The following is a 10,596-nucleotide window of genomic DNA, read 5'->3' as shown; positions in this document are numbered from 1 at the left end:
CTGTTTGTTCATCACTGACATTTGATTTTTTGTGTCATGTGTCTATATCTGTTAAGGTTCTTTGTCTAATTGACATTGAGTGAGATAATAATTCCATGCATAACTAGAAGAGTAAATACTTCACATAGCCAAACTGAGATATAAATCAAATCTCTCATCCTGAAACACTTTATAGCCGACACAACAGTCATAATTTGTCCATCAGAATAGTCACAATTCTCTCAATAATTACTAGTCTTCAGCTCATGCCTCTGTATTTTGATTTCCTTAATTAATCAAGAAATATTAGGGATTGTCTTATCTCAATTATATAATTTATTTGATCCCATATTTATTTTTTCCTGTAAGGCAACGGAAGTTCTTAGAACTCTATTTTGAAATCATATGAGAAGGGGAAATACAAAAGCAAGTCTACACGTTTTCAAAATGCACATATCACTGGCATATCAATCTACCAGTCTATCTAGCACTAGCTAGTCATATGTTCTGTGCTCATTACCAACATATTCAAATGCTAACCATAGTGGCAAAATGTAGTTGGTGGTTTAAGCCCTGGCTCTCTCCCTCCTATCTCTGCATAAATAGGATTTATTATTAGTAGCATTAGTGTTATTTATTGATTGTGGGAAACCAAAGCAGATACCTGGCCCTATGCTGTTGCCTATAAAGTTCCTGCACAAATCTTCTATCCAATGCAGTCTCTGTGCTGCACCATCCCAGGGTTCCAGATGTGATTCAGTCTGGAACATCTCTCATTTCCTCCCTTAAGGGTCCTTGCATTACTGATCCAATACCATACTCTCTACCAGGTTCTTGCTGAGTCCTGTTTAACTTTCTGACTTCCCCTGGCAGCAGAAAGCAATAAAAAGGGCGAAGTTTCACACATCTAATGTTCTTAATACCTACCGCTCTGCTGCCCCTGCTGATGTTAGTTTGCCAATCCATCTGTGTCACTGTGATGAGTTAACGGTCTGATACACACACACAGCTTCCTTCATTGATTCACAGGCAATGCTGAGTGTAGCGCTGAAGCTAATCAGCATAACTTTGCCTTAGCTCTTAGGCAGCCATTATGCTGTGAGCCATAGGATAGGCAGAGAAGCTCCTCACATGCTGAAGTTAAAACAGATAGGTGGATATGCCTATCCCTGCTGCAAATTTTAACACAAACTGTCTAGTGAAAGGACAAATGAGCTGTTTGATCTCATTTACAAATAAATTCAACTGAGAAATATACAATTTAGTCCTATCCTCTTCTCCATTTAAGGGGGAAGGAAGGAGTTTTATAGAAAGCGAAATACACCTGAGGAGATTCTCATCTGAACATGACGGTCACAGCAGAGGAATAACACCTACAGCAGGAGGGCCAACTTAGGGCTATCTGTTCTATTGTATGGGAAGCTGGAAAGCAGTATCAGGTAAGCAAAAAATGACTATCTTACCAACCTGTAACCTGTGCATTATTTATATTAGTCACTAGTTTCCATTCAGAGAGTGGCAGATTTATTTGTCTGGTTCAGAAAACAGTTCAAATACCACTCTCAATTATTTAAACTACAGCAGAACTTGCAGTGCCTAATGTGTCCAGCTACTTCAGAACACCAACTTGAAGTGACCTTTACACTCTGGTTCAGTTTCCTGTTTCTTTTGCAACTGCTAATTGCATGTGGGGGTTATCACTGTTCACAATGGTACATTTTCAGGCAGAAAGCATTTCCAGCACAGTGGTATTGATGTGCAAGGGTTTTCATGGTTTTTTTGCTTTTGTTTTCAATTATACTCAGCATATGAGAGGCTAATATGGAGGCTAATATGAGGAGGAAAGGAATCCAGGAGAGCTGGCTGTATTTTAAAGAATCCTTATTGAGGCCACAGGAACGAACCATCCCGATGTGCAAAAAGAATAGCAATATGGCAGGCGATCAGCTTGGCTTAACAGAGAAATCTTTGGTCAGCTTAAACACAAAAAGGAAGCTTACAAGAGGTGGAAACTTGGACAGATGACCTGGGAGGAGTATAAAAATATTGCTCGAGCATGCAGAGGTATAATCAGGAAGGCCAAAGCACAATTGGAGTTGCAGCTAGCAAGGATGTGAAGGGTAACAAGAAGGGGTTTTGCAGGTATGTTAGCAACAAGAAGAAGGTCAGGGAAAGTGTGGGATCCATAATGAGTGTGGAAGGCAACCTAGTGACAGATGATGTGAAAAAAGCTGAAGTTCTCAATGCTTTTTTTGTCTCAGTCTTCACAGACAAGGTGTCATAAATATAAAGGGAAGGGTAAACCCCTTTGAAATCCCTCCTGGCCAGGGGAAAGCTCCTCTCACCTGTAAAGGGTTAAGAAGCTAAAGGTAACCTCGCTGGCACCTGACCAAAATGACCAATGAGGAGACAAGATACTTTCAAAAGCTGGGAGGAGGGAGAGAAACAAAGGGTCTGTGTGTCTATCTATAGTCTGTCCTGGCCGGGGATAGACCAGGAATGGAGTCTTAGAACTTTTAGTAAGTAATCTAGCTAGGTACGTGTTAGATTATGATTTCTTTAAATGGCTGAGAAAAGAACTGTGCTGAATAGAGTAACTATTTCTGTCTGTGTATCTTTTTTGTAACTTAAGGTTTTGCCTAGAGGGGTTCTCTATGTTTTGAATCTAATTACCCTGTAAGGTATCTACCATCCTGATTTTACGGGGGGATTTCTTTATTTCTATTTACTTCTATTTTTATTAAAAGTCTTCTTGTAAGAAAACTGAATGCTTTTTCATTGTTCTCAGATCCAAGGGTTTGGGTCTGTGGTCACCTATGCAAATTGGTGAGGCTTTTTATCCAACATTTCCCAGGAAAGGGGGGGGGGTGCAAGTGTTGGGAGGATTGTTCATTGTTCTTAAGATCCAAGGGTCTGGGTCTGTAGTCACCTAGGCAAATTGGTGAGGCTTTTTACCAAACCTTGTCCAGGAAGTGGGGTGCAAGGTTTTGGGAAGTATTTTGGGGGGAAAGACGCGTCCAAACAGCTCTTCCCCAGTAACCAGTATTAGTCTGGTGGTGGTAGCAGCCAGTCCAAGGACAAAGGGTGGAATATTTTGTACCTTGGGGAAGTTTTGACCTAAGCTGGTAAAGATAAGCTTAGGAGGCTTTTCATGCAGGTTCCCACATCTGTACCCTAGAGTTCAGAGTGGGGGAGGAACCTTGACACAAGGTCAGCTCCTAGACTGCTGCACTGGGCAGCACAGTATGGGGAGGAGGTGAGCAGCCCTCAGTGGTGAAAGAACAGGTTAAGAACTATTTAGAAAATCTGGACATACACAAGTCAACGGGTCCGGATACACTGCAGCCAAGGGTGCAGAGAGAGTGCCTGATGTGATTGAAGAGCCATTGGTCATTATCTTTGAAAACTTGTGGTGACTAGGGGAGGTCCAAGACGATTGGAAAAAGGCAAATGTAGTGCTCATCTTTAAAAAAGTGAAGAAGGAGAATTGAGGAACTACAGATTCAGCCTCACCTCAGTCCCCAGCAAAATTATGGAGCAGGTCCTCAAGGAATCCATTTTGAAGCACGTGGAGGAGAGGAAGGTGATCAGGAACAGTCAACATGGACTCAACAAGGGGAAGTCATGCCTGATCAACCTAATTGCCTTCTGTGATGAGATAACTGGCTCTGTGGATATGGGGAAAGCAGTGGACATGCTATACCTTGACTTTAGCAAAGCTTTTGATACAGTCTCCCACAGTATTCTTCCCTGGAAGTTAAAGAAGTATGGATTGGATGAATGGACTATAAGGTGGATAGAAAGCTGGCTAGATCATTGGACTCAATGGGTAGTGATCAACGGCTCAGTGTCTAGTTGGCAGCCAGTATCAAGCAGAGTGCCCCAGGGTCGGTCCTGGGGCCAGTTTTGTTCAACATCTTCATTAATGATCTGGAGGATGGCATGGACTGTACCCTCAGCAAGTTTGCAGATGATACTAAGCTAGGGGGAGAGGTAGATATGTTGGAGGGTAGGGCTGGATCCAGAGTAACCTACACAAATTGGGGGATTGGGCTAAAAGAAATGTGGTGAGGTTCAACAAGGACAAGTGCAGAGTCCTGCACTTAGGATGGAAAAATCCCATTCATTGCTACAGGCTGGGGACCGACTGGCTAAGCAGCAGTTCTGCAGAAAAGGACCTGGGGATTACAGTGGACGAGAAGCTGGATATGAGTCAATAGTGTGCCCTTGTTGCCAAGAAGGCTAATGGTATATTGGGCTGCATGAGTAGGGCTGCCAGCAGATCGAATGAATGAAACGAAATAGAATAGAAATAAAGTCTATTACCTGCTGGCTGGAGGGATGATAAAGCAATTATTACATCTTTGTGTACACCTCATGATTTCAGAAGATGCTTAGTCACCATGGTGATGAGTGCCGTAAAAGAACCTAGTAAACTAACTCAAAAAGAGTGACGGGCAAACTTTTAAATGCTTGGGGATGGATTTATAGTGATGGCACTTGAGCATTTGTATTTTGTCTGAAACAATTAGACTGTGTCAAGATGACACCTGACTACTGTGTTGAAGGACAGATTGATGGAAACAACTGCATATTCTCTACCTGTGTAAAGCCTTGCAGGAAAGTAAACATTCTTATAATAGTTCCTAAGAATTTTTATTTTTTTAAGTTTTGGGTTTTAATCACATAGTTTTGAGTTTCCCCCAAGGTATTTTTGTCCCTTCATGTTTAATTATTTTCCTTTGGAAAATAACAGTTTAAGAAAATAAAAAGGATTTCTAACCAAATGGAAGATTTGCTGTGACAATAACACATATTCTTGTCAAGTAGATGAGACTTGAATATAGCACGTATAGATATATAACTGATTTGAAATTAAGAAACAGAATTTGAAAACAAATATAGCAGGCCAAAGCATTTATTTTTCAAATCTGTTTTTTGTTTAGGTGCCTAACTGGGAGCTGAGCATTTGAAAAACTGGCCCAGTTATGACCAGATTGTGAGAAACTGCTGACTGCCTTTTGAATTCTGAAATACAGAGTGCTTACCACTTCTCAGGATCAGGCTGTAACATGACTTTAGGTTTTAGAAGAAGGTTAATATGAAATGCCCTTATGGTGATAGCCATAATACACTGGATCATGGAAAAATAAATGGTAGAGGGCTTTTCCCCTCCAGTTTGATAGGAAATTAACACTGACTAATGAATGGACATTTAAAAAACACTTCTGTCCCCCTTTTTTTTGCCCCACCCCCCACCCCAAGAGAAAATTTATTTTTCCATCAGTTTGGCCTGCCATGCAGTGACTCCTCAACATTTCATAATAACCTTGAAACAGTTAATCCCTTATGATGGAGGAGAAATTTGCCTGAATTTGCAAATGTTTTCATGTAAACATTTTAGCTGCATGACTTCTGTGCCCATTGTTACAAATGAGTTTAATGTACCTAGCCAGAATCAATTCTGTCACAGAAGAATACTGTAATTACATTTTACTGCTATGGCTGGATTTATTGCTTTTACAAATAGCATCACTCACACATAGCATGCATTTAAATAGGAGAAATAAGTCTCTTGCAATAGCTGGTAAGGTATTTATGCTAAAATGCAAGAGAATAATCTGTAATTAAAGTGTTTCAAGTTCATTTCCTCCTTTCCGTCTCTCCCCTGCTTTTTTGTGGTAAGAAATTCTCACACCTTCAAAACAATGTTTATAAGAGAGATTCTTAAGCACTTTACTACTTAAGCACTTTACGATTACTGTCAAGAAGCCACAGGTACCTCCACAATTTTGCAGTTCTCTTGGAGTCAGGTCCTGCCTCAAGGTGTGCTGCAAGGTTGGGGAAGAGGTAGAAGAGGTAGTAATACTGTTAGATAAGGCTTTGGTTCCAGGAATCTTACTAAACCAGGGAAGTATTTTGGGGGGCAGAACTTGGGATGTGCAACAGGTTTGCTGTTGTTATTTGGCATCAAGTCCTGGCTAGTATGTGCTGCTGACAGATGTATGATCTCTAGCTGTCTGGGCAGGCATAATATCCTAGAAAGCAGACCATAATCCTTTTGGGCTCCTGTTTCTGAATTCAGTATAGTAGGATTCCCCACTGCAATTCTGTCTTCAATTCAAAGGAGCATGAAGGTTCCATATGGCGTCTTGCCTTCTTTACAGATCAGTGCACCAGAGGGAAGGCTGTGGAAATGTCTAACCCTACCTCTTTTCTTTACTCCCCCAAAGAGCAAATTCCCCAGGAATGAGGGAGAGCACTGCTCTGGTATCACTGACACACCGTGCTGGTAATACTAATATGGTGAACATGATGACACATGGAACTAAGCCAACATATGTCAAAATACAGACGAGAATGTCGTTCAGAAATATCTGGGTGCCTCTGAACACAGGAGTACTCAAATACTGTCAACAGGGAAGTGCTTTTTAATACCTAGAATATTAACACAAGTGCAGAATAACAAATGGAAGCAGGACTGCTCAATAAAAGGAGACCCCAAGAGGCCACATCGCCAGGCTATTTTTCCCCACCCAGCTCCACCTGATCATGCAGATCAGACAGGTTAATGCCCTCTGAGATTCTGGTCGGTTATTGGTCATCAGGAGACCAGATCTTAGAAAAAGGGGAAATGAAAAATAAAAGTCATTAAAAAAGTCTTTTTTTTCCCCATTCACTTAATTTTTTTTTTAGTGTTTCAGGTATCCCTCTTTTTATCCTCCACTTAAAGACCCCAGAATAAGCTGATCTATCTTTCTGAGTGAGGAAAGCTGTATTGGGCTCCTAGAGAACTTGTGAAAGCCAATCCTGAGTAAGGCAGAGGGAATATACTTCACTTTTCCCTTAGGCTCTGAACACACAGCCACACAGTGCTCACAAACCAGTGTCAAAGTATCAAGGGTGTGAGCCTGGGATAGGAACTTGAATCCCCTGCAAGGTAGTTTATTCCAGTGCCACAGCTGCCTTTTGAACATATACTTTGTGGTCTTCTTTGCCTGTTATTCCTGGCTTGTCTATACTCTTTTCTTTCTCCTTGATTTAATAAACTGCTAACTAGAAAAGGCAAAAATAAAGGCTGTTGTACAGCTCATGTAAGGAATTTTAAAAAATGCAGCAGATGTTGCTACACTTGCCAGAATTATTCAATTCCAAACAAACAATCTACATCCCGTTAATGAAGAAAAATACAAAAGCAGAATCCGTGAGATACTGGGAATAGGGAGGGGAGAAATGGATGAGCTGTGAGTCTGAATCATTGAGCCTCTAATGGAGGAGAAGGGTTATTATAGCTAGTGCCAGAGGATATTTACAACCCTCTCCCATCTTGTGTAACAACTGTCCGTCCTTTCACACACACAAAAGCTAGCTAGCAGTCACACTTTCATATAAAATAAATAATGCATTTTAAAAAGTGTGGCTGCTAGCTAGTTCTCAAATACAAGCTGATTCCGTATGCCACATGTGCACAGCTGTACATTTACTACTGCTGCTGGTCCATTTATAGAATGCAGAATATAGAAGTTTCTTAGCCTCGGAAAGGTATACAATAGCCACAGAGAGAATCCACAGCAGGGATGGTTAAGAAGCCTATTTTCTTCTGAAAGTCCATCTCTGCTCTCTTCTCTTTCTTGTGGTTATTCTTCTTTATGCTAGGGCAGCGCTGCTGAATACTGATGAGACAATACATCGTTTGGTTCCAGACAATCAATTTTCTAGTAATTTCTGGGAACCTTGAATATTTGACCTGCAATATTTCAGGTATTGTTCCAGGCAGGTCCAGGGTAACAGATTATCCTCTGCTGCTATTTTTTCCCCCTGCAGTGGAGAGGAAATGGGTATGCTTTCAGAGAACACCTGGGAGATGAGGTATTTAAGTCTCTATATTTCTTTAGATCTTGTTCTTCTGTCAGTTTAATTTTATCTTTCTGATTTCTTATCAGTAATGGCTCTTATTTTTTGAAATGTCAGATTTTTGGTCTGACCTTAAAAGGTGAATTTTTAATGTGAAGTGATTTTAAGTATGGGGCTAGATCCTCAGCTGGTGTAATTGGACTACTTCACTGAAGCCAGAGGAGCTTTTTCAATTTACACTATCTGAGAATCTGGGCCATAGCATTTTGTACAGTATATAAGATTACTTGTACTGTATTAAGATCAACACCATCTCTCCACCCATAATAGTATGATTTCAGAAATCCTAGCACCCATTGCTACCACTGACTGCAGTGGGAGATGTAAGTAATCAGCATCTTTGAAAATTAATGAATTAATGGATTGAAAATATGGATTTATATGAACATATTAACTTTGATATTTAATAAAATGAAAAGGGCAAGATTGAGCCATTTGTATTATCCATATCTAAGGAATGATGTGTAGCTCTCCCTCCCTATGAAAAGTTCTGAGATGGAATTGTAACTCGGTCTATGCAAACCACAAATCTGCATGTTTAAAAGAAGAATAAAACAAATCATTGTGACGCATGACACATTTCTTCAGCAACATTATTCTGACACTTTGGAGGACAGGATTAGAATTCAAAATGACTGACAAAATAGAGAATTGGTCTGAAATCAACAAGATGAAATTCAGTAAAGTCAAGTGCAAAGTACTACACTTTGGAAGGAGAAATCAAATGCACAACCACAATATGGGGAATAACTGGCCATGTGGTAAGACTGCTGAAAGTGATGGGGGAGCTATAGAGGAGCACAAATTGAATATGAATGAACAATGTGATGCAGTGGCAAAAAAAGGCTAATAGTCTAGTGTATACTAACAGGAGTGTCATAAGTACTAACAGGAGTGTCATATGTAAACTGTAAATTACCATATATGGTAATTGTCCTGCTCTACTCAGCACTGATGGAGCACTGTGTCCAGTTCTGAGTACCACACTTCAGGAAAGATGTGAATAAATTGGAAACAGTCCAGAGGAGAGCAATAAAATATAATAAAAAAGATTTTAAAAAACTGACCTATGGGGAAAAGTTAAAAGAACTGGGCATGTTTAATCTTGAGAAAAGACAGTGAGGATAGACTTGATAACAGTCTTCAAATATGGGAAGGGTTGTTATAAAGAGGATGATGATGTCATCATGTTGCCTAAAGATAGGACAAGAAGTAACGGGCTTGATCTGCAGCAAGGGAGATTTAGGTTAGATATTAGGAAATACTTTCTAACTGTAGTTAAAGTCTGGAATAGAATTCAAAAGGGAGGTTCTGGAATCCCATCATTGGAGGTATTTAAGAACAGGTTGAACAAACACCAGCCAGGGTTGGTCTAGGTTCATTTGGTCCTTCCTCAGGACAAAGGGCTGGACTTGATGATCTCTTCCAACCCTACATTTTTATGATGCTATGAATTTTGGGAATCTGTCTAATGTACAACTTAGGAATTCTCTTTCATATTATGAAATTGCTGTATCATTGAATACCTCAATGTAAGGGGAGTCATATGCTGTCATGGATCCCCCCAAACCAGAGACTATGAAAGGCCATTAAACCTTGAATGACTACCATTCATGAGGGACCTCATTAGGACAATGGGATGGCTGAAACCTAGGGAAACAAGTCTGATCAAGTTTTTCAGCAGGGATGGTTTTACAGCAGTAGGATTTCCCCAGAAGCAGAACAAATAGAAGATTAGTTAAGGCTGGGTTTTCAAAGCCACAGAATCTGGGACTTGGGGGTTGCAGGGAAGACTCAGAGGGACTCATGCAGAGACTCACTGGAAGCTTGGGTAGGAGAGAAGAAGAGAGGAACTTGCTTTCATAGCAGACGAGATCTCTTTAACTAGAGACTGGCCAAGGAAATGGAAATAGGTTGCACAGGAGAGAGACACACCATAATTCAGAGGAGAAACCATGTGCAGGAGGGTGGATCCTGGACTCCTCACAGGAGCACACTCAAGAGTTGTGAGAAAACTGAAGCCAGGAGATGCAGGTAGAGGTGTTACTGTTTAGTTTAGATCTTGTGGTAGCTAAAGTAAACAGTGATTGTTTTTTGGAACCCTTAAAAAACCCATGCATCTGTCTGTTTTCACTATCTTGTTCCCCAAAACAGGTGAACTGTAAACCTACAATGCCCACAAGGTTGGAGTTCTGTGCAAAGATGCACTTAAGCTACTAGGGCATCTGAGGGGTCAGCGTAGGTCCTGGGGACATAGGCTATGAGATCCTATTTTTATGATGGGGTAACAAATAGTCTGTGCTCAGGAAGTGTGCCTGAGAGACTAAGGAAAGAAACGGTGCTGGAGCCTACTCAGACCAAGGGATACTTCAGAGCACAGGGCTGTCACAATTATTCATTCCACATGCAATTATTTATTCATGTTCATGCGTCTCCCACAGTGCTTTTGGGTTGCCAGTTCTGAAAATTAATACACATCTAGCAAGTAAAATTTGGAAGATAGCAAGCTGTGATAGTTTTTGTAATACTTCCTGCATGGGTTGCTTAGGATTACTTAGGATTAATTATTGAATGAATAATTTAAAGCATTCTCTGATAATTGTTAAAATCCTCACAAAGTTATGGAAAAATTGATTTAATATAATTTTTCTTAAGTATGAACATGGACTAATAACTTCCATACCTTTACAAAGCACCAGTGTC

General features: G+C 40.4%; 1 long non-coding RNA gene across 1 annotated transcript in view; it reads left to right on the top strand.

The window, feature by feature from the left end:
* Positions 1 to 1,014: 1,014 nt before the first annotated feature.
* The window catches only part of LOC142068630 (uncharacterized), a 57,585-nt gene continuing 48,003 nt past the window's right edge, over positions 1,015 to 10,596 (top strand). The window contains exon 1 of the long non-coding RNA XR_012664509.1: positions 1,015 to 1,418. This is a non-coding gene — a long non-coding RNA (uncharacterized LOC142068630). The remainder of the gene's footprint in view (positions 1,419 to 10,596) is intronic.

Source organism: Caretta caretta, chromosome 12 (genome assembly GCF_965140235.1).
Source record: "Caretta caretta isolate rCarCar2 chromosome 12, rCarCar1.hap1, whole genome shotgun sequence".
NCBI classification, from domain to species: Eukaryota; Metazoa; Chordata; order Testudines; family Cheloniidae; genus Caretta; species Caretta caretta.
This window is presented reverse-complemented; position numbering and strand designations above follow the sequence as displayed.